At 40.4% G+C, this 23,212-nt stretch overlaps 1 protein-coding gene across 7 annotated transcripts in view; it reads left to right on the plus strand.

Annotated features, from left to right (window-relative positions):
• Nucleotides 1-7,343: 7,343 nt before the first annotated feature.
• The window catches only part of tncb (tenascin Cb), a 252,703-nt gene continuing 236,834 nt past the window's right edge, over nucleotides 7,344-23,212 (plus strand). For all 7 annotated transcript variants that reach the window (XM_067969589.1, XM_067969582.1, XM_067969585.1 and 4 more), the window contains exon 1: nucleotides 7,344-7,430. The gene's annotated coding sequence lies outside the window, so the exon portion shown is untranslated. The remainder of the gene's footprint in view (nucleotides 7,431-23,212) is intronic.

Consider the following 23,212-nt stretch of genomic DNA (forward strand, 5'->3'; position numbering starts at 1 on the left):
ATTGAACCGAAACTCCCCTCAGTAAATAGCCGACCAGTGGATTATGAGTCCCCTATGGGCAAGTGCTAGTGAGGTGCGACTCTTGACTTGTTTCCTTTGGCTCTGATTTAAACTCTATGAATGCTACTGTGTTCTTGCATTCAGAACCAGATGGGAGCATTTTCAGTCATCTGGGCTTAGTGACAGTTTTAACCACGTCTTTTCAGCAGACATGTAAATTGCCTTGAGCTAAAAAGCCGCAGGCCTTAGGTGTCCTGTGTGGTTATTCCAGATTTATACGGTCTTGAAATATTTAATAAGGCCACTAGTATCTTCTCACAAAGGTAACATTGTTCACGCAGGGCTCAGAAATTCCAGGCAAGTCCACAAAACGGTCAGCCTGTGAGTGCCACTTCTCTTCAGGGCTCGGAGCCTGTTTGTTTTTGAACCCCAGGAGTTATTAGGAAATCGGAAAGGAAAATTGTATAAATGTTGCGGCAATGCTCGTGTGTGAAAACCATTAATAAATAAGCATCACATCGCATTCTCCACCTATAGCCACCCGTGCACAAACTGACCACAAATGGGCATCTTAATCTCATAGTGGAAGTTTACTGCGTTATCGAGAAAAGAATTGTTTCTAATGACTTGTTGAAGGATACTGGAGGACCCAGCAAAGCAGATCAGTATTCAGACGGTACTGCGTTGTATTTATTTAAGCTTTTGTGTACATCTCATCAAATGACACTAAGGTACTTTCAAAAGTCGAGTTGTGTTTCCAATTGCTTTTTACCATAACAATCCTAGGTGATTGCGGTTAAGGGAAGCCTGTAAGAAATAAGGCTGCAATTCAACTCGATTGTTGCTATTACGAGCTACAAGAGTAGAGTTCAATCAGTTTACAGTCACCATCTGAAGACTAATATTGGATTAAATACATTTACAGGTATTTGTATGATTTATAATAAATACATGAAAAAAATTAATATTTACCTTGTTGAGGGGGGAGAATTAGTGAGTTCATCAAGGTGATTGATGTCAGTAATGATGAAAGAACCACTCCTCCAATTTTTGGTGGCAGATTTAAGCATACCCCATTCAGGTACAGTATGGGCACCGGACAGAATGAGATGTCTCCTAATGTGCCTTGACCCTAACCTCACATTGTGGAGGCACATTAGAAAACTGTGATTCTAACCATTGTGATTCTTTCCATTTTACACATTAGGGCCTTAATTCTCCCGTTGGCGACTTTTCAGCGAGGTGGTCCTAACATCTGCCAGTGTGAAAACGCTGCTAATCTTGCCGCCATTTCCTCCCAATGCCCTCATTAGGACATGCAGGATGGTTTGGAGGCCAGAAAGCGGCCCTTCATGCGCTTACAACCTCTGGGAGGGAGAGAAATACAGCTCTGATACAGCCAGTTAAAAGGGGACCTTGCACTTACAGGTCGAGACATTGTAAGGTGGGGTCGCCAGTCTTGCGCTTGGCAGCAGCAACAAGAACACCAAGGTTTTCAGATGCTGCTGGTAGAAGTCAGGGCAAGGAGGGACCGTCTGATGGATACTGAGAGCAGGAAACCCCATAAAAGGCTGGCACAGATTGTCTGGAGGGAAGTGGCAGAGGCAGTCATTGCAACCTCCACCACCTCAAGAACTACCACACCATGCCAAAAAAGATTCAGTGACTTCATAAAAGCTTTCCCATAGGCAAATCCATGTGTAGAGTGCTGAGCAGTAGTTTGAGTAGAGCTGAGTAAAAGTAGCAGCAAAAGTCCTGTCTCATATCCCAGAACTACTTTAAAGGATACTATGCAGGTAAAGAAACACCAAGCTTCAGTATGAGTACACAAAATGGCTTCCCCCAAGCTATATACATCTCAGTGTAACCTGCTACAGCCTCTACTGCCACATTTATAGTGGTGTTAATTATTTGGGGTGGGTTTGGGACAGAAATGAAGGGGATTAGTTCAGAGAAGCTGGCCACAGCTCCTTGACTCCATTTGATGGGACAATAAATATTCATGTGTCTTAAAGGGGACTGGCAGTTTTTTGGGAGGAGAATGCAGGTGCAGTTTCTTTTAGGCCGATACCCTTAAATAACTTATTCTGCTCTATTCACCACCCCAAATCCTTCCAAACTCAGAGGAGAATCCCCTTTCCTGATATCGTTGTAACCTTTTTGAGTTAAGATGTCATTTTAGTGCCAATTAGAGATAAATTATGAGCAGTTTTGAGCTGTGGTCTTATGCCCAATAACAACTGGAGGGTTGAAAATACCCAAATCATTTCACTTAGTATCTAACAAACACAAACCTATAGTGCAAAACTGTTGATAATTCGCAAATAGTTGGTGTTAATCTACACTTTCACTCAAAGATGTCAAGAATCATAAGTTTGGGAAATGGAAAAATGCACACAGACAAAATACTGAGACATCGTTAGAAACAAATCCATATTTCTTTTCTCCTCACCCCTCCTCTCCTTGAAGGCTGGTGTATGAAAACAGCAATCTTCTAATACCTCAGCCAACTAGCCATAGTATATATTATCAAATAACAGTTTTTTTGTTATTGGCAATTTTGAAATTGTATAGTAGTGAGATCCTCAATGGGAGCTGTTGTCTAAACAACAATTTTAAAAAGGCTTAAGGCCTGTAACTGCAGCATTCACACCAGACGCCTAACCACTGTTATTGACAATAAAAGAATTGCATTTTCAACATAATAACCAAAAAATAAGCCTTTGTATGTACTGTTTGGGAGAATGAATACAAAATAAAATTAAAAGCCTAACCCAACATAGGTTTGAGTCATGACCTTTTATCTATTTTGAGTTATTTGAATTTATTGATTTATCATCCATAATAATGAGATTGGTGGCATTGACTTACAATAATAATTGCTTATGTGGGCCTGAGATTGGACATGGTTACAGCTGTTGGTCCGACTATGCCTCGATTTAAAAATTCTTATCCTTATTTTCAAATCCCTCCATAACCTCACCCCTCTTTATCTCCTTCCAGTCTTACAACCCTCCGAGATCTCTGTGCTCCTCCAATTCTGGCCTCTTGCGCATCCCTGATTTTCATCACTCCACCATTGGCAGCCATGACTTCAGCTGCCTAGACCCTAAGCTCTGGAATTCCCTCCCTAAACTGCCCCGCCCCTCTACAGCTTTCTCCTCCTTTAAGGCGCTCCTTAAAACTACCTCCGTGACCCCAGCTGTCCTAATATCTCCTTATGTGACTCAGTGTCAAATTTTGTTTGATAACGTTCCTGTGAAGCACCTTGGGATGTTTTGCTACTTTAAAGGCACTATATAAATGCAAGTTGTTGTTGTTGTTGTTGATCATCCTGAATAGGTGTAACAGACAAAGCCTACAGTGCAGCTTTCAACCAATTTGATATGGAGAGCTGAACTAACAGCACATGCCATAAGATTGGCCATAGGTCTTGACTTTGTTCTGGGTGGCAAATTGACTTAGCCCATCTTATTATTTTCCGCTCTATATTTTGGATTAATGTTTTGTGCTCACCAGGATGAGGGATATCCATCCCTGGGGGCTGAAATCCTTTTCACTTTCAGCATCCTGTGTCAGCATCAAGCACTTCAAACGAGATATACCACAGGTGAGATACAGAGCCGAGCTCTCTGTACTTTCTGCTCTCTCTACTCTTTGCTACGTTAAGTTTTGGAAGAACATTCCAGTGCACTAATGTGACATTTCCATTTTCCCGTGAGCCTATTACAGCCTTTCTGAATGTGACTGACTCATTCCCGTGTCAATGAGTGCTGAATTAAGGGCAATTTTGAGCTTTTACACAGGAATAATTGGGTAAATAGTGCCCAAAAATGATTTCTTTGGGTCATACATAACTAGCAAAGAAATTTATATCCCATTAGTCCGGATCAAATTAGCTGAGTGACTGTGCCATCCAATCCTCTGTTGTTTTCCTTCTGAATGTTTAAATGTCAGCCTTTAAGACGGCTGTCAGTGTGACATCCATTTTGTGCGGGACCCAATGCAGTGGGAGTGTGGAATGTTCACTTTAAGCTTTGACTGTATCCAACAGATGGGAGGACCTAACATTTTTTAAAGGTAGTGCAGAATTCAGGCCACCTTATAATTAGTTTCATGCTATGCAGCACTGTAAATTCTGTAATGTACTTTTAATCTTGTACTTAAGCGGTGGCACAACACTTTTGTGTGACCACACAATGATGGGATACACAAATCCTTTTATTTTCCTTCCACCAATTTTTCCTCCAGTTCTCCCTTCTTCTCCTGATTCATACTGGGGTACAGTTCCACCGGTACTACCAGGCCAAGTTGCTGTTGTTTGTGTTTGACTCCAGACACTGAGAACCAGCAGAATATTTTCTAAAGAAAAAAATACAAGTTCAACATTATTTTACATTTTTCTGTTAGAATACAGATCTCAGGCTGATAAAAGCAAACTGGAACAGTAAAGCTTCCAGTCCCTTATCTCCACACAGGCTCTCTCTCTCTCTGTCTATCAGGAACAGGAGAAGACCATTCAGCCCCTTGAACCTGCTCCGCCATTCAATTAGATCATGCTACTGTAATGCTCCCTATCCCTCAATACCTTTACCTAACAAAAATCTATCAATAAAAATCACTGAAAATTGTGTTTAGGTTTCAAACATGGCAAGTAAAAGTGTGAGACTCTATATCCTAAGCACATAAACTACTATTATTTTCTGTTCGTTACATAAATCAACATACTGGATTCCTAAAATAGGAACCCATTATTTGTTGGAGAGATTCAACAAAGCTTGCTTGCAAACCTCATAGATCATCATGAACAAAAATATTCACCCAAGATGTAAGTTGAAATGGGCACTATCTTAATGAAATTGCTTTTGACAAACCATGTATTTCTGTATACAAATGTGGAAATCAGTGATGTAAATTGCATCATTATTTCATGGACTTTTTTTTTCAAGGCTTCCCTGTGTCTTTTCTCTCTTGCCAAGTAAAAAATAGTTTACATCTTTTCAAGAAGACAGATTTCGTTTTGAAAAAGGGGGAAAAAAACGGAACTAACGTTAGGGTTAATTAGTGTAAATGGTTAGAGTTAATGAATATAAATAGGGCTAATGAGTGTAAATTGTTAGGTTAAATGGATGTAAAGGGTTAAGGTAATTAGGAATTGTCCAGATTAGAAAGGGTGGCAAGTGGTATGCCCGAGGGGTCAGTGCTGGGTCCACTTTTCTTTTCAAAATATATATAAATGATTTGGATTGAGCTTAGGGAGCATGGTATCTGAAATTGCTGATGATACAAAAGTAGTTTAAACGAAGAGCAAGAGAAGATTATGAAAGATTTCAGGAGGACATTGACAGGTTAGCAGAATGGATAGACAGATGGCAGTTGCAATTTAAGATAAGGAAGCGTGAGGTGATGATATTTTGGATTGCTTTAGCAAAAAGTCAGCTGAGACACGATGGCCTGAATGGCTGCTTTCAGTGGTATAAACTTCTACAGTACTATGGAGAGGGAATTGGAAGGAACTGTTACCTGGAAATTACACTGTGATATTATCGTGTGAATGCTTCAAGAATTCATTCCTTTGTTTCCTGTTTTAACAGAGACACTAGCCTGTTTAAAATAAATGAGTTATTAACCTCACCTTTAGAAAATGGACAGAGGAATTTGATGTAAAAGTATTAATCATTTATAACATAACATTGCACAGAATAATTTGCAGGCCTATAGTTTCATTCTATGCTTAATTTAAAAAATCATTTGAAGAATCTATATTTAATCATTGCAGTTATTCTAAGCTTTCATCAACTGTCTCTATTGAAAGTTTCACCTTGATAGAGACTGGTACAGAGTTGAATTGTGAGGAAGCTGCATTTGAACAACATCTGGCTTGATCAATAAGCCAGTCATCAGTAGATGTGACAGCCCTGCTTCAGTTGGCTCACTATGTACTTTAAATGATAATTACAGCAATAAGACAAAAAATAGGTCATCGTCCCCTTGTAAAGTATAACTGAGGAGGTACTGCTGTAAGGTTGCAGTAAAGCACAAACGACATGAGAATATCTTTTTCTTTTCAAAAGAGTAAGAAAGTAAAAGATGTGACATCATTCTATTCATTAAATTAATAAATAATACCACGATCCTGACATTATCCCATGGGATATTAGCATCCAAGTGCTGAACGCATTTGTTTGAAATTCCTTCCGCGACAATTTTAGTGATGTCGATAACCCACTAATTTTAAATAGGTTAATATCTCTGTTAAAATAGCAAGGAGAGGAATTTTCAGATATTAAACATTCATATGCTGGTAACCCACAAAGTAATTTTAGGGCCTTTACCTTTAGCCAAGCAACAAGAGTATGTAGCCATAGAACTATACCCCAGCTTGAGTCAGTGCCTTGAGAAGAGAGGAAGAAAGAGGAAAAGGTTTGAGGAATTTGCCCATCTCTATCCATCCACTGTGTACTGGCATCAAATCTTCTGATGGGAACAATTAAAACATGTTACAAGGATTTTGACACTGGTGCGTGTCATTGGTGACACACACTGAAGTGCTAACAATCAATCTAATTTGAGCAGTAAATATACAAAGAATGATTGATTTAGTATCTTCTATTGTGTTGCTGATCAGTTTACAGAGTGTACCAACTATTTAAAATTTTTAATAAGTGCTGAGATGGAATATAATTCTAACTCTAACCTTATTGTGAATATACCGAGATGTGTTGCACAGTGTTGTTCAATACTGTTAGAAATATTTCTTTACAACCATTTTAAGCTGCTGCTTTTGTAGTATTAAGTTTTATTCCCCCTCAGTAAAAGGTGATATGCTTTATTGCACCATAAAAATCAAACCTTTCTTTACTTTTCTTCAAGAGAAAGCATCAAAAGGGGAAAACACTTCTCTGCCTAACTTTTCAAAACATTTGCCTGAGGAAGGAGGAAATCTCCGAAAGCTTGTGAATTTAAAATAAAATTGCTGGACTATAACTTGGTGTTGTAAAATTGTTTACAATTAACTTTTCAAAGCACTTTCTCACCATCAGTTCTCGCTCTCACTTCTATTCCTCTCTAATGTAAATTAAACACCAATTCTGAGTCGCTGCAATCTTCAATGTTCCTATGGTCTGGTGTTTATAGGTTCTGCCAATAGCTATTCACAGCTTTCCAGTTCCAGGCAGTCCTTCTTTCCCTTGGTACCCTTAAATGTTTGAGCTGGAAATCCATGATGTGTGGCAGGGGCTCTATTTTTGGAGTGGAAGAAACTCCAGCACGAGTGCAGCTGAAGACCTGTGGTACTTAAGCAGAAGCACACAGCAAAGCCTCCTTCACTCTTCCAACCTCCTCAGGAGCAGCAAGAGCTACTGCCCAGCTGCACAGGAAACGTTTCCTCTTTCTACTGTAATGCTGTTATTACTTAAGAACCACTAAAGGTAAGTTGCTGCTTGTTCTTTTATTCCATGAATTTGCAGGAAGTATTTTTGATATGCATCCTGGTGATGATGTTTGTCGACATATTTGTAGTCTTTTTTTTCACAGAATAATCCAACTGTTGATCAGAAGCTCACTTTTCAGACCTTAAAGTTGCTAGTGATTAAAGTCAGCTGTAACTTAAAACTTTTCCATTTACAAACCCTTTTCTGGCTTATAAATGTAGCACTGTCTGGTATTGGACACTTTCTTTTCCCCCAAAGAACATTATTTCTTTAACCACTTTATCAATCTTTTAACTTCAATTGCATTCATCTCTCAACTTTTCCCGATCTTGGCAAAGCACTAGAGAACAGGTAGCCAGCAATCCCTGAATCCAGACAGAAGTGACAGCTCATGCTTGATTGTATTTCCATGTGCTGTCTTTGTTTCTTTTAAAGCCACGTACAGACTTTTTGGGTGTTTGTTCCCACTTCTAATAAAATGCAGGGACTCGTAAATATACATCTGTGCTACAAGTTGTCTGGCAGTTGGAGAAATGTATTCAGAACAGAGCATAAAAGTGGTGTGTGTTTGATTTATGTGTATTCGTTTGCGATCTCCATGGAAATATCACTGTGTTTAGACTACATTTTGTTGATTGATTCTGAATGAATCAGTTGGTATAGGATCCATTGTAATTTAAACTGTTTTCAATACACGCAAAATTGTATAGTGAGAAATGTTTTAAAAATCTCAGAGGACACTAAGGGAGATTTCATGGAATCATTGAATCTTATAGCACAGAAGGAGGCCATTCAGCCCATGGTGTCTGTGCCGGCTCTTTGAAAGAGCTACCCAATTAATCCCAGTCAACTGTTCTTTCCCCATAGCCCGACTAATTTTTCCCCTTCTTGTATAAATCCAATTCCTTTTTAAAAGTTACTATTGAATCTACTCCTGCCACTTTTTCAGGTAGTGCATTCCAGACATTATAGACATAAAATGAGCCCTTTTTTGTGGGGTAGAGGAGCTGTGGACAGTGAGACCACGAGTGGTGTTTGTGCCTAAAACTAACAAGTGACCTTGTGTACCTTTTACAGTTCATCCCCTGGTGGTCTATTATTTTATATAACACATACAAATCAGGCCAGTATTCCTTTGCAAGTGCTGGCTGAACAAAATAGGGCTGACTTTAAAGCAGGGTAAATGGGATATGCAGATGAAGAGACCATTTGGTAATAAGATCAGTAAGGATCTGACATCAGCAATGAAAAATAACAGAGAAATAACCTCCAAGTGCTGATTATAATTTTAAAATTATGATAAGGTTACAATTTTTAGAAAAAACATGGTGATAATAGCTTGCGTGTATAATATTAATATTACAAACACTCAACTTTATTCACTTCCTCTTGTGTCAGCACATTGTGCATAACGTGTTGGTGCAGCTGGGTCTTTACACCAGTTATATCTGGTTTTCTTCTTTCCATTGCACCAAGTACATTAGAAAAGATATGATACAGCCTAGGCCAATGCCCTAAGATAATGAGCATATTCGTTTTGCTGATAAAGGAGAAAGGAAGGATTGTATGGTTTAAGTCAGAATTAGTAGAAGGCACAAAAATAAAAACTCAATTAAAGGAAAAAACATATATGGTGGACGGGAGAGGCAAATGGCCTCAGCCCTCATTAGATTCAAGAGCAGCAGTTGCTCACCTAGTGTTCCCATCAGCATTATGGAAGATGTGACACAGCGCAATACAAATAAAATGCCTCAATATATACCACTGCGTGCCAAGGCAGTGACCAGCACTGAAACAATACGCCATACTCGGGCATAAGTTGGGTAATAGATGACAGTCATGGCAAAGGTTCAAATAAACCAATAATTGAAGAAAACCTTGATAAAGATCCCGGCAATCAAATGATTGAAATAACTCCCTCATCAAAAAAACGTGTCTGTCTGAAAGATTTATGATCTACCTAGTTTGATTCAAGCTAGAATTGCAAAATCTTCATATGTGCCCTCAGCAGCCAAATTGGAAATCCAGCCATAATTTTTCCTATTCGGCAAAGGGACATGGTAAACAAGTGGAGGGTTTGTTCATGCCATTGTTTTATTTGAAAAAATTCCAAGTGCTTTTCCATGCGTTCAGTCGAATACAATTTGTTTTTGAAGAATGTAGTTATGCATAATAGAAGCACGGCACTGAGAGTATCTGATAGATACATCAGTGTTTGAATAACTCGGATAAAAAGGGCATGCGATTAACAAGGATACAGTCTACCATATTAGTAGACTGTCAAAAAAAAGATTTCAGGCAATATTAAGATTTTTCTATGCGAGCACTATATTAATAAACCAATCCCAGATAAAATGTTATTCTCAGCATATATCCTTTTCATTATAAGGGCACAAAAATAGTTTAGTCTGGAATAGTCCACATTTTGAGATAACATTAATATTCTGCGATCCAGTTGAATGAAGGCACACTTTTGTCAAACTCAGCAGATGGAGTTTTAATCTCTTCCTTTGGTCTTGCTGTGCAGTCCAGCTACAAAGCAATTGGGGCCATTATACAGATTGATAGCACGGTCTGAACACCCATCTCATCTTGGACTCCGAGCTGGAGCTAGAAGCAAAATGAGAGTCCTTGAGGTGTACAAAGGGCAACCAGTTCTCAGTTATAAGTCATTAAGAAATGAAGGGGAAATTAAGGGGAAGCAAGCATTTGTTTCATTGTTGTGTCACTAGCAATGGAAACCTTTTAGTTTTATTTCTAATTAAAAATAATATTTTTGAGAACAATGATAATTTTTGCTCACTGTTTTTCCTACTAGCAGTGTCTAGGTTAACTGCTTAGAGTTGGGGCAATTATTCATTTAGCTAAATTCAACATCAGAATCAAATCTTTAAACAATGTCATAGGGGCGTTACACACATTTAGACACATGTTCTGCATATTGTCATCTTGTGAGCACCTCAGGCACATATATTTTTTGATTGATTTTTGCAATGTATCAATAATATTGAATGTGAAAATAATTCCCAGTAGAATGATTTTGCTTCAAGGAACTAAAGCCCCAGTTTTAATCTATCCCATCCGTCGCACACAGGGCAGGTTCAGGTTGGATGTTCATTTTGCACCCTGCCCGATTTTACTCTCCATTGAAATTAATACACCAGTAAAATCAGGCGGGGTGTAAAATGGGCATCTGACCTGAACCCGCCTCATTTCACCGAGAGTGTTAGGTTAAATGTGTGAGAAAAAGTTTAGCTTCTAATTTAGTTCTGTTTAGCTGGCACCTGGCTCTGTCAGTTCTGAAGCACATCCCTGCTAGAGTTCCAAGGTCGGTGTAGTCAGGAGACTTACCAAATGTTAAACGACAGTTGGGTGACTAACAGACTGCCTGAAATAGCTTTATTGTCAGAGGGTGACCACATAAAGTAAAAGGTAATCCTGATGGAGAAACCTTCCCTATTGTGCCGTGTCGGGTTAATTAATTCACACCCAGTCTTTAAATCTTTGATAATCATTTTGCTTTGAGCCTGTTAGTCTGAATGTCACTTTAGGAATAAATCCAAGAAAGATTGTGTGGGTTGTTCTCATTACATTTGGTAATTATTTTAATGATTTTAAAAATGAATATAATTGGTTGCATATTTGAAATTGGAGCCAACTTTTCACTTTCTTTAAGAATGCACCCTGCCGTTATAACTGGAGCTCAATTCTTCACATGTTATTATGAAGTTCATTGTAATCATATAAGGCTAGAAATCGCTTGTGTGTGACAATAGCGTACAAACAGTTAACACATTCATATGGCGTTACCTTGTTATTTTAGTAGGTGTTATCTGGATAATTTTATGAATGTTGGACCTCCAATGGTGATTTTGAAGGAGAATTCTAAAGAAAAAGCAATTCTTCCCCGAATTCAAATTTCATCCATTTTTTATATCAGACTAGCAGGATCTAGTTGCAAGCATAGTCCTGCACTTGGTGATGAGGAGAACACACAGCACAATTCAATAAATTCCATATTGTTAGACATTGCTAATCCATGAAGATTCCATCATAACTTCAAAAATTAATTTATTAAATTAGTCAGTGCAAAAAAATTCAATTTAATGGTTCAGCAACGTGTTGTAAATGGAATTCTCCATAACATCGCCCATCTCCACCCCTACCTCAGCCCATCTGTTACCGAAAGCCTCATCCATGCCTTTTGTTACCTCTAGACTCGACTATTCCAGTGCTCTCCTGGCTGGCCTCACATCCTCCACGCTCCATAAACTTCAGCTCATCTAAAACTCTTCTGCCCGGATCCTAACCCATCTCACTCACCCATCACCCCTGTGCTCGTTGACCTATATTGCCTCCTAGTCCCCCAACACTTCCATCTTTCATTCAACTCATTGTAGTTTTGTTTTATTATGAAGAAAAGATTATCATTTAGATGCTCAAAATCAGTCTGGAGTAACACGGCCTTTGTCTTTCCTTGGTGTTAGATTTCAGTCACACCATTGTTGAAAGGATTATCAGTGAACTTTGTTCTTTTGTAAACGCTTCACAACGTTGCTAAGCCTGAGCTCATTTAAAAGAAATACCAGAGTTGTGCAGTGTTGGTGATGTTACCATTCCCCCGAATCACATGATATAACAGTTAGTTGTTCCACAAAATGGTGGCAATAAACATTGGTCATAAACTTATCTATACATTATATGGGACCGTTACAGAGCTACTAATGATTTCATCATCTAACGTGATATCACAAGTGTTTGGACTTCCCATCTGAACCCTACCTGCCTCCTTCTTCTAACAGGTATTCCAGCCGCACTATCTTCATCTTTACATTAAATTGTTCAAATGAGGAAGAACAGTGAATATGACAGTATTTTTGGGCTTCTCAAAAGAATCGCCCATAGAATCATACAGCACAGAAGGAGGCCATTCGGTCCATCATGCCTGTGCCGGCTCTCTGAAAGAGCTATCCAATTAGTCCCACTCCCCTGCTCTATCCCCAACCCTGCAACTTTTTCCTTTTCAAGTATTTATCCAATTCCCTTTTGAAAGTTACTATTGCATCTGCTTCCACCACCCCTGATTCTGGTTACCTCGAACAGCATTGCTGTTCAATAGTGGGCACTAACCTTTTTGACCGTGTTGCAAACAAAATAAAATGAATGTGATATTTGATCTTGCATGGAAAACTACTGATATTCTGATTGGCTGCTCCTGTTGCTAACATTGAGCATATGCTTGGAGTAAGAATTCATAATGCCATGCAAAACTATTATCAGAAAAAATCACATTTTTACACCTCCAGCTTTGTTTTTCACACTCAAAAACTGCACACCAATAGAGCTGATACAATCATCCACTTTATTTTTACCAAGTCTTTTTCCAAATATTCAATAGATTTTTTAAAAAATAAACTCAATGCAGATCAGTGTGGAGACACATAGGAATTGTTGCTCCACTCTGCAAACAGTACAAGAGCTACAAGAGCAGTAAACTGGTCTAATTCACTTGAAGATTGTAGACAAGAACAAGCTATTCATTCAGTCGACATTATTTTACATGAATGAGAGAAGATTGTACAGTGTGAATAGATTTCATCTGTATTGTACCATGAAACTGAGGATAGTAGTCTGATTGAAGGATTAAACCCGCTCGCCCTCAACCACCCAGTAATACAAATGGTCGTCTATAGTAATATTTAACTATAAGTATATATTACTCTATACTAGGACTCAACCTGCTTATCTGCAACTCCCTGGAACAGTATGTGATTATATACTATTATTTGATTATAACAGTATATTCTAAAATGCAAGATTCGAGATATAAAATTTCATTCAAAATATTGACTTAAAAATATTATGCTGATAGGATATTTCTTTAAATAAAGGTCATGTAGGAAAAAGTAAATAACATTTACGTTCATCTCTTTATATTGATTGGCATTTTAATACAACCATTCCTGGTGGGCTTATTTTCTACAGTTATTGAACGGACTGATAGAGTAGGTGTAGCTCCCCGGAGAGTTAAAGCTGGCAGCACAATCTATCATCCTGGCAGGCTATGATTCCCACTTCCAACGGAGAGCAGAAATGAGAGTAACTCCAGTGCTTTCTGCAAATTGTCCCATATTCCTGATGGCAGGAGCATAGATAACCAGAAGGAAGACAGCAGGGAGCTAGAGGCAAAGGCAGGAGAAAGGAAACATAATTATAGAACCCCAGATGCGCATCAGACAAATAATTATGATTTGCTATGTTGCATGTTTCAACAACACTTCAAATCATTGTAACTATACTCTCTCTAAAATTCAGGCACTTTTAAACATTTTGCTCCAACAATATGTTTGAGAGTGTAATATTGTATATGGTATGTTAACTATTATAAAACGAAACTTGGAAGATACTTGAATCAAAGAAATGTGAATATAGTGAATGATTAACAGGAACCAAGCCATGTTAAAATGTATCTTGTTCTCCTTTAAATCGAGTTCTGGGGTTTGTTACCTGTAAGGTGTTGAGTTTTGTCATTCATTTAAATGCGCTGATTGATCCCCATGGTGTTGCTCAGATTAATATATTAAAAATCATGTTTCTAGAGCAAATGAGATGGGTAAGATTGTGATTATTTTCTGAATTGATTTTTTGTAAGGACAGGCAGCCCCTGCAAGGACACTTGGCCACCTGGCAACTTAACGAACAGGAGCTGTGTGTCGTTGATTTATTTTTAATGTGTTTATTATGCTATAAATTACATGTGAAAATATGCTTTGTGAAAGAAAGAAAATAGATTAGAAAGGTGCCTACACTCACTACAGTAGATTACTGCTAAAACAGGTGTATTAACAGGGGGGGAAGTGTCATGGTGACCATATCTAGATGATTTTTTTCTGGATATTATTGGTTAGTTTTTTTGGTGGACTGTGATTGCAGAGAAAACTAAAATTTGGGAGAAAGGATTTGCATAATATGGTGAATAAGAAAAATAGAAAATAACCTATTAGAAAGCAGAGAAGCACAGACTTAAACACTTAACGAACGAGGAAACAAAGTATTGACTGATGGCTCGGTAGCTCAGTAATGATGTCGATGACGGGCTCAACAGGTGCAAGAAATTTTATTGGAAAGCTAATATTTCAGCACTCTAATTGTGAACAGCTACTTAAATGATCACACACAACTTTTGAAAGCAAAATATTGATAAAGTCATTTGAAGTATCAAATATGTGTTGTTTTAAATGTAATTATTTGTCAGAATAATTACTATGAAATGAACTGCGCACATATATGTGTGGCTGCATATTCTTCAGTGCACTCTTAATAGACTATTTAATACTGTGTACAAGCACACTTTGTTTTGACTTGCAAAGCCCTGTATCAATGGTACTGTTTGCAGTATTTACTTTATCTCTCTCATTTTGAGTTTTTTTTTAGTTTATCAATTTCCAGACTGGAGGGACCCTCACGAGCTCACTAACTAACTTGCTTTGCATATTCCCCTATCTGTCCAGCAAGACAGGATTCCACTGCTGTAGCCGAGTTGTTCAGAAATCATCATTAGCTAATCGAAAAAACATTGGGCCAAATCTTGCTGGAGTGGGGCATCTCGCAGCATATCTCTAATCCCCTGAATTTGCTGGCCGATTTGCGCATTAATAGCGACGTGCATCGTTAACACGCTGTTATTTTTCCAGCAAGATTTGGCCCATTATTAATTGGTAGCAATATGATTGCACTGTACAGTACTTACCCTGGACTCTTCTGCATGTCTTCAGTAGATTATAAAATTGTTCATTTACCCTAAGCCATTTTATCACACACCGTTCTAACTTTTAATTTTACTGTCATAACCTTCAGCACCATTTTATTTTCAACTATAAGAAAAACAAAATGCTCTGCGGGTAGTCTCGACCACCATTTAGAAAGGGTGCATTGCATTTTATACATAAGTGGGATATTTCATTCTGCAACTCTGTCTATATACTAATGAAACACACAATATATAACAATATTTCTCCCACCATATGCATACATAGAATCATAGAATTATACAGCACAGATATAGGCCATTTGGCCCATCGTGCCTATGCCAGCTCTTTGAAAGAGCTCTCCAAAATTAATCCCACTCCCCTGCTCTTTCCCCATAGCCCTGCAAGTGTTTCCTTTTCAAGTATTTATCCAATTCCCTTTTGAAAGTCACTACTGAATCTTCTCTTTCAGGCAGTGTATTCCAGATCATAACAACTCGCTGTGTAAAAAAAATTCTCCTCATCTCCCCTCTGCTTCATTATCACCAAAAAATATTAATAGTATGACAACAACAATAACTTGCATTTATGCATCGCCTTTAACATAATAAAAACATCCCAAGGCGCTTCACAGGAGCGTTATCAGACAAAAATCTGACATCGAGCCATACAAAAAGATGTTAGAATAGGTGACCAAAAGCTTAGTCAAAATGGTAAGTTTTAAAGAGTGACTTAAAGGAAGAGAGAGAGGTCGCGAGGTGGAGAGATTTAGAGTGGGGATTACAGAGCTTAGGGCCTAGGCCGCTGAAGGCACAGCCGCCCATGGTGGAGCGATGAAAATCAGGGATGCACAAAAGGCCAGAATTGGAGGAGCACAGAGTTATATGGGTGAGGGGAGTGGGAGATTGGGGGGTGCTTGTAGGGCTGGAGAAGGTTATAGAGACAGGGAGGGGCGAAGCTGTGGTGGGATCTGAACACAAAGATGGGTATTTTTTAATTCTCAATTCTAAAATGACCAGTTAATAGTAAGACTTTTGATAAATTAATTATTCTAAATATGATGCAAGAATGTTTCTCAATGTAAACACATTTAATTAGGAAATGTCAGCTACTTAATCCTCTTTTATTTTGATACGAATTTAGGCATCTGTTTAGGTGTAACTTCATCCCGAGTGATCCAGTTGCTCTAGCATGTGTAAACATTATTTGTTTTGTCATCTGTCTGACCTTGCATAGCATTTGTGACCTGCTGCCACCTTTCTGGATTGAAATAAAACACATCTGATGGAGTAACTGTGACATTCATCAAGTGACTGTGTCCATCCACGGTGATAGGACTACTAATCAGCCATGTACAACTTTTTTTTATTCTTTCATGGGATGTGGGTGTCGTTGGCAAAGCCAGCATTTTATTGCCTATCCCTAATTGCCCTTAAGAAGGTGGTGGTGAGCCACCTTCTTGAACAACTGAGTGGCTTGCTAGGCCATTTCAGAGGGCGATTAAGAATCAACCACATTGCTGTGGGTCTGGAGGCCCATATAGGCCAGACCGGGTAAGGACGGCAGGTTTCCTTTTCTAAAGGACATTAGTAAACCAGATGGGTTTTTACAACAATCCAGTAGTTTCATGGCCACCATTACTGATGCTAGTTTTTTTATTTAATTAATTGAATTTAAATTCCCCAGCTGCCGTGGTGGGATTTGAACTCATGACACCGGAATATTAGTCCAGGCCAAATGTAACTCAAATAACTCCAGACCCACAACAAAGTCCTGAAATTACAGAATAAATTTGGGATTTCTGTCCCTTTAAGAGTCGTACTTGTTTTTGGGAGTACATTAATGACACTTTTGCTAAAGAATTGAATCCTTCTAATTTGTCCCCTTCCTTTCCCACCTTCTGCCACATAGGGCTTGATTTTCACACCCCCGAGCGGGTGCGTTCGTGGCGGGGGGGGCTGCGAAAATCCAGGATTCCTGGAGCGGGTCTGGAGCCCGGCTCCAACCCGCCCACTTCTGGGTTCCCAAGTGACGCGCTGACATGCGCACGCAGTCCCCACATGTGGGACTCCCGCTGGCAATTAAAGCCGACGGGGTGCCACTTAAGGTAATCATTTAGGTATTTCAGGTCATTTAGAGACCTGATTAACATGATATTTTAGGAGGGATGTGATTTTGCAAACAACTGGGACTGTTTCCCGTACTGGGGGAAACACTCCCAGTTGAAATGGACGTGTTGCAGCCATCAGCCTGTGGCAGCTGCAAAGGTCCATTTGACAGGTTGTGGGGGGGAGACCCTCACTCATTGCAGGAGGCCACTCTGTCACTTTGGACAAAGTTTGGCCTCCACCACCCTCCTCCTAACAATAAAATTCACCAACTTGCACACTTACCCCGGTGTCCAGACACATTTACCTACCTTGCGGACCCCCTCAAATGTACATCGTCCGGATGGGGGCCACCTTAGCTGCAGTCATGACCTCCTTGGAGGACGAACAGCATCACCAGCCTCGCCGGCCACGCCGTCCACCCCTGACACGTGGAGCTCCACAACAGAGTGCTGTGACACATCCACCTGCACAGCAGGAGAGAGGGCTACCACAGAGAGAGATGCGTTGCAGAAGGCACTACCCTTGCCACAGGGTCTACTTATCAGGCTCAGCTTCCTGGACCTCTCTGAGCAGCAGTGCACACGGAGGCTCAGAGTCACTTGACATGTAGTCGTGGACATCTGCAGCCTCCTTCATGCCGAGCTGCTCCCGACTGGCCCGAGCACCATCTTCTCACCTGTTGCTGTCAAAGTCACCACTGCCCTCAACAACTTCTCCTCCGCATCCTTCCAGGGTGCCACCGGGGACATCGCCGACGTTTCTGTCGTCCGCACAAAAGAGCCCTGCAAATACACCTACACCCACTCTGCAGTGACACAATGGGTGGCATCAGTTGTGGGTCCTCAGGAAAGGGCATTATTGCACAAACCAGACAAGATTCACAAAGACGTGGCAGTAGTGGTGACAATATAATACGTTATGTGAGTTTATCAGAAATTAAATATAGGTAAAAACCATGACAAACCCTCAAACACCCTTGTGCATCCCCTTCATGCTCACGACACGTTTGCCTTATGCTTCCTACTACACATATGTGATGCATGCCCTGTGGCTGCAGCACAGGTAGTGGCAGGTTGAGTGAAGCAGACCGTGAAAGAGATACATGAGAGGGTGTGTATGCAATTGAGCCATGAGATTGTATGAGGATTGGGTTGAGTGGTAGTGGTGGGATGAGTACTGGCGAGGTGAGTAAGTGCAGGTAAGATGAGGATAAGCTTTAAGTGGGTGTGAGGAGTGCAGTGTTGGCAGTGCAGAAGGAGATGTGGGGTGGGGGCAGTGATGTGGCAGACAGAGTGTAGGGGAATGAGTAAGTGTACTCACTTCGGCTGACCTACTTAGGTCATTGAAGCGCCTCCTGCACTGTATGCAGGTGCGCGATATGTTGGTGGTGCAGGTGACCTCCTCTGCCACCTCGAGCCAGGCCTTCTTGGTGGCAGAGGCAGGCCGCTTCCTCCCGCCCGCCGGGGGGGAGGATCTCTGTCCTCACCCTCCTCCTCACCCCATCCAATAATACCTGGAGTGAGGCATCATTAAACCTGGGAGTAGCCTTCCCCCTGGACTGCTCCATGGTGTAATTTTTCCTGTTTCTTGCAGCATCAGTCAGTGGAGGACTGCCCATTTAAATAGGGATCCTCCAGCTGACAGTCTATGCTGCGCATGTGCAGTCCGCCCGCTGCGCAGCTTTCCAGCGGGAAACCCGGAAGCACAGGTAAGTGGCTCCAATTAGCCTGCGATTCCGTGCGGAGCACCCCGAGTTACCCACACGCCCAGTCGACCCCCCGCTGCGAACCCACTGCCCTCCTAATATCGGGCCCATAATCTTCATCCCTCTCTTTCTCCAGAAACATAATTATGTTTTCTCTTGAACCTAATCGCTCTGTTTTGTACATTGCTATTACATGGTTACCTATATATGCAGGCCTCGTGACCAAATCTGGCTATTTTGAATTTTCATTGGTCATTATCCACAAATATTGTGCAGTTCACAGCTGCATAGCCAATATTAATGAAATTAACACCAGTCAAATGTCTTATTAATCATTTGAGAAGTACTAAGGGTCATCATTGTAGCTGCATTGTGATTGGCTTCATTCCCACTAACAAAATCATTTTCTCAGGGACCAACATTGTGGTGTACTGAAACTCCAAAATTCACTTCCATATTTTCCTATTCAGTAATTTGCTGATCTAACCTATTTCACCACCAGGCAATGCCAAATAAAATTGAAGCACTTCCCCAGACAGAAGACGGGAATATCGGAGTCCAATTATCTCATTGTTTACATGTACTATCTATTACGTTCAAGCCACACTCTAGAGACTTGAGCACACAATCTAGGTTGACACTTCAGGGAGTGCTGCACTGTCGGATGTGCTATCTTTTGAATGAGACGGTAAACCGAGGTCCCTCTGGCAGACATGAAAGATCCCACAGCACTATTCGAAGAAAAGCAAGGGAGTTCTCCCAGTGTTCTGACCTATAACATCACTAAAACAGGTCATCTGGTCATTTATCTCATTGTTGTTTGAGGGACCTTGTTGCACGCAAATTAGCTGCCACGTTTCCCTACATTACAATAGTGACCATGCTTCAAAAGTACATTTTGAAGCACTGTGAAGTGCTTTGCAACGTCCTGAAGTCACGAAGGCGCTGTATAAATGCAAGTTATTTCTTTTTCTCTACCTCTCCATGAAGAGCATCATTGTGAGAGGCCCGGGAGCAGGCATCTCCATTCCATACTCGTAGTTGGGGAAGACACCTGGCAGAGGAACACTGCAGAAGGGGGAAAAGGAAGAAAATAATAAAATAAATTATAAGACACAACTATTATTGAAGCTGACAGCTCGTGTCCCTACTGAAAACAGAGAAGCACAAGTTCTTCAGGGGTAATAATAATATTTGTATTTATAAAGCGCCCCATCACAACAGAACATCTCAAGTAGTAGGAGCATAGTACTATCGTAGTTATGTTACTGTACAAGTAATCCAACGGCCTGGACCAATAATGCAGAGAATGTGAGTTCAAATCTCAATATGGCCGTTGGAGAATTTGAATTCAGTTTTAAAAAAATGTCTGGAAATAAACAAAACCTGGTATCAGTAAAAGTGACAGTGACGCTGTTGGGTTGTCATAAAACCCAACTGATTCACTACTGTCATCCTACCATCCTTACCTGGTCTAGCTTATATGTGACTCCATCACATGCCAACATGGTTGACTCTTAATTGCCCTCTGAACTAGCCTAGCAAGCCACTGAGCTGTATCAAAGATAGAAGGCCCACCACCAACATCTCAGAGAAACTAGAGATAGGCTTTGTCAGCGATGCCCAAATCCTGAGAATGAATAAAAATATGTTTAAAAAATAACTTTTGAAGTGTAGTGTTGGCAAAGATGGCAGTAATGTTAGGCCAGCAATATTTCACAGAGAGCAATGGGATATACAACCAATAAATCTGTATTTGATGAGAGAGAAATGTTGGGGGTCAGGAGAACTCCCTGCCAGTTTTTGACTAGTGCCGTGGGACCTTTGACATCCCCTGAAGAACCACAGCAGGCAAGCAGATCCTTGGTTTAATATTTCACCCTCAGGACTACATTGAAGTTTTAGCATAGTTTATGAGCACAAATTCAGATATGGGACTTTAACTCATAAACCTCTGACCCAAAGTTCTACCAACCGATCCAAGCTGACACGTGTGGAGCAGTCATAATGTTTTAATGTGCATGTGCAATACAAGAGTAAGCACATCCAAAACATTCCAAATGGGCCAAAATTAACACTGGACAAATTCAAATGGACTTCAGAGTTTTAACATCTATTCAGAACTAACTCTTAGTATCTGCTTTGTTATAAAACATTACTAAGTTAGACAGATGGGCCTATTGTGTATGTATGGCTACCATTGGCAGCCATGCCTTCAGCTGCCTTTGCCCTAAGCTCTGGAATTCCCTCCCTAAATCTCTCCACTCTACTTCTCTCTCCTCCTTTAAGTCTCTCCTTAAAACATACCTATTTGACCAAGCTTTTTGCCACCTGTCCTAATATCCATGTGGCTTGGTGTCAACTTTTGTCTGATAACGCTCCTGTGAAGTGCCTTGAAACATCTTACTACATTAGAGGTGCTCTATAATTGCAAGTTGTTGTTGTTTATAATCGATAAGAAAATACATTGATTGCTGATAGTTACATCAATAAATGTTTATTTTCTCCCCCTTCCCTCTGGAGGGCATTGAATTATGCAGTGGCACAGTTTCACGGGCGCTGACAGTCCTCTGGTAACTTGTTCAAATGACTGGTCTTTGTGTTTGAACCTAAATAATGAGGGTTGGCAACTTATTGGGCTCTGAGTGGACATTGTAGCTGACCTCAATCCTGCCTCACCCAGCAACCAGGAGAGTGTGCTTTCCAGGAGGGTATACAACAGGAAGAGGAACTCTGGCTGATTATATCCACTCTCCCTAACTCAGGCTGTTGAGAGGGCAATCACAGCTCTCGTATTGCTACATATGCTGAAAGCAGCTTAATTTAGTACAGAATGGGTTCAAACCTGTGACCTGCCTCTCTGTATATCTCATTAGCACACTGAGTACATGCTGGTACATTTACCCATGATGCCATCAGGGAGCTCTTTAAACTTCCTGCCATGCTTTAGATATCCTTTGACAATGGATGTTATTGAGCTGGTCAAGGGGATGGGATCTTTCTCTCCCATTTTCCCTTAGAAAAGAAGACACAGTTGCCTCTGCATGTTTACTTAGAATTCCCTAGATTCTCGAACCATCCCCGTGGATTGGAAGGTAGTAAATGTAACCCCTCGATTCAAGAAAGGAGGAAGAGAGAAAACAGGGAACTATAGGCCAGTTAGCCTGACACCAATTGCAGGGAAAATGCTAGAATCTATTATTAAGGATGTAGTAACAGGGCATTTAGAAAATCATAATATGCTTAGGTAGAGTCAACATAGTTGTATGAAAGGGAAATCATGTTTGACAAATCTATTAGAGTTTTTTGAGGGCATAACTTGCAAGGTAGATAAGGGGGAACCAGTGGAGGTAGTATATTTGGATTTTCAAAAGGCATTCGATAAGGCGCCACAATTCAGGGTTAGGGCTCATGGTATTGGGGGTAATGTATTAGCATGGGTTGAGTATTGGTTAACGGACAGAAAACAGAGAGTGGGAATAATCGGGTCATTTTCGGGTTGGCAGGTTGTAACTAGTGGGGTGCCACGAGGATCAGTGCTTGGGCCTCAGTTACTTACAATATATATCAATGACTTAGATGAGGGGACCGAGTGTAATGTATCCAAGTTTGCTGACCATACAAAGCTAGGTGAGAAAGTAAGCTGTGAGGAGGACGCAAAAAGGTGCAAAGGGATACAGACAGGTTAAGTAATTGGGCAAGAAGGTGGCAGATAATGTGGGGAAATGTGAAATTATCCACTTTGCTAGGAAGAATAGAAAAGCAGAACATTTTTTAAAAGGTGAGACACTAAGAAATGTTGTTATTCAGAGGGATTTGGGTATCCTTGTACATGAATAACAGAAAGTTAACATGCAGATACAGCAAGCAATTAGGAAGGCAAATGGTATATTAGCCTTTATTGCAAGGTGATCTAAAAGGGGATATAAGAGTAAGGAGGTCTTACTGCAATTATATAGCGCTCCGGTGCGGCCATACCTGGAGTACTGTGTACGGTTTTGGTCTCCTTACCGAAGGAAGGATAGACTTGCCTTAGGGGGGGTATAACAATGTTTCACTCGTTTGATTCTTGGATGACAGGGTTGTCCTTTGAGGAGAGATTGAGTAGAGTAGGCCCATATTCTCTGGAGTTTAGAAGAAAGAGAAGTGATCTCATTGAAACGTATAAAATTCTTAGAGGGCTTGACAGGGTAAATGCTGAGAGCTTGTTTCCCC

The sequence above is a fragment of the Heptranchias perlo genome, chromosome 31 (assembly GCF_035084215.1).
Source record: "Heptranchias perlo isolate sHepPer1 chromosome 31, sHepPer1.hap1, whole genome shotgun sequence".
NCBI classification, from domain to species: domain Eukaryota; kingdom Metazoa; phylum Chordata; class Chondrichthyes; order Hexanchiformes; family Hexanchidae; genus Heptranchias; species Heptranchias perlo.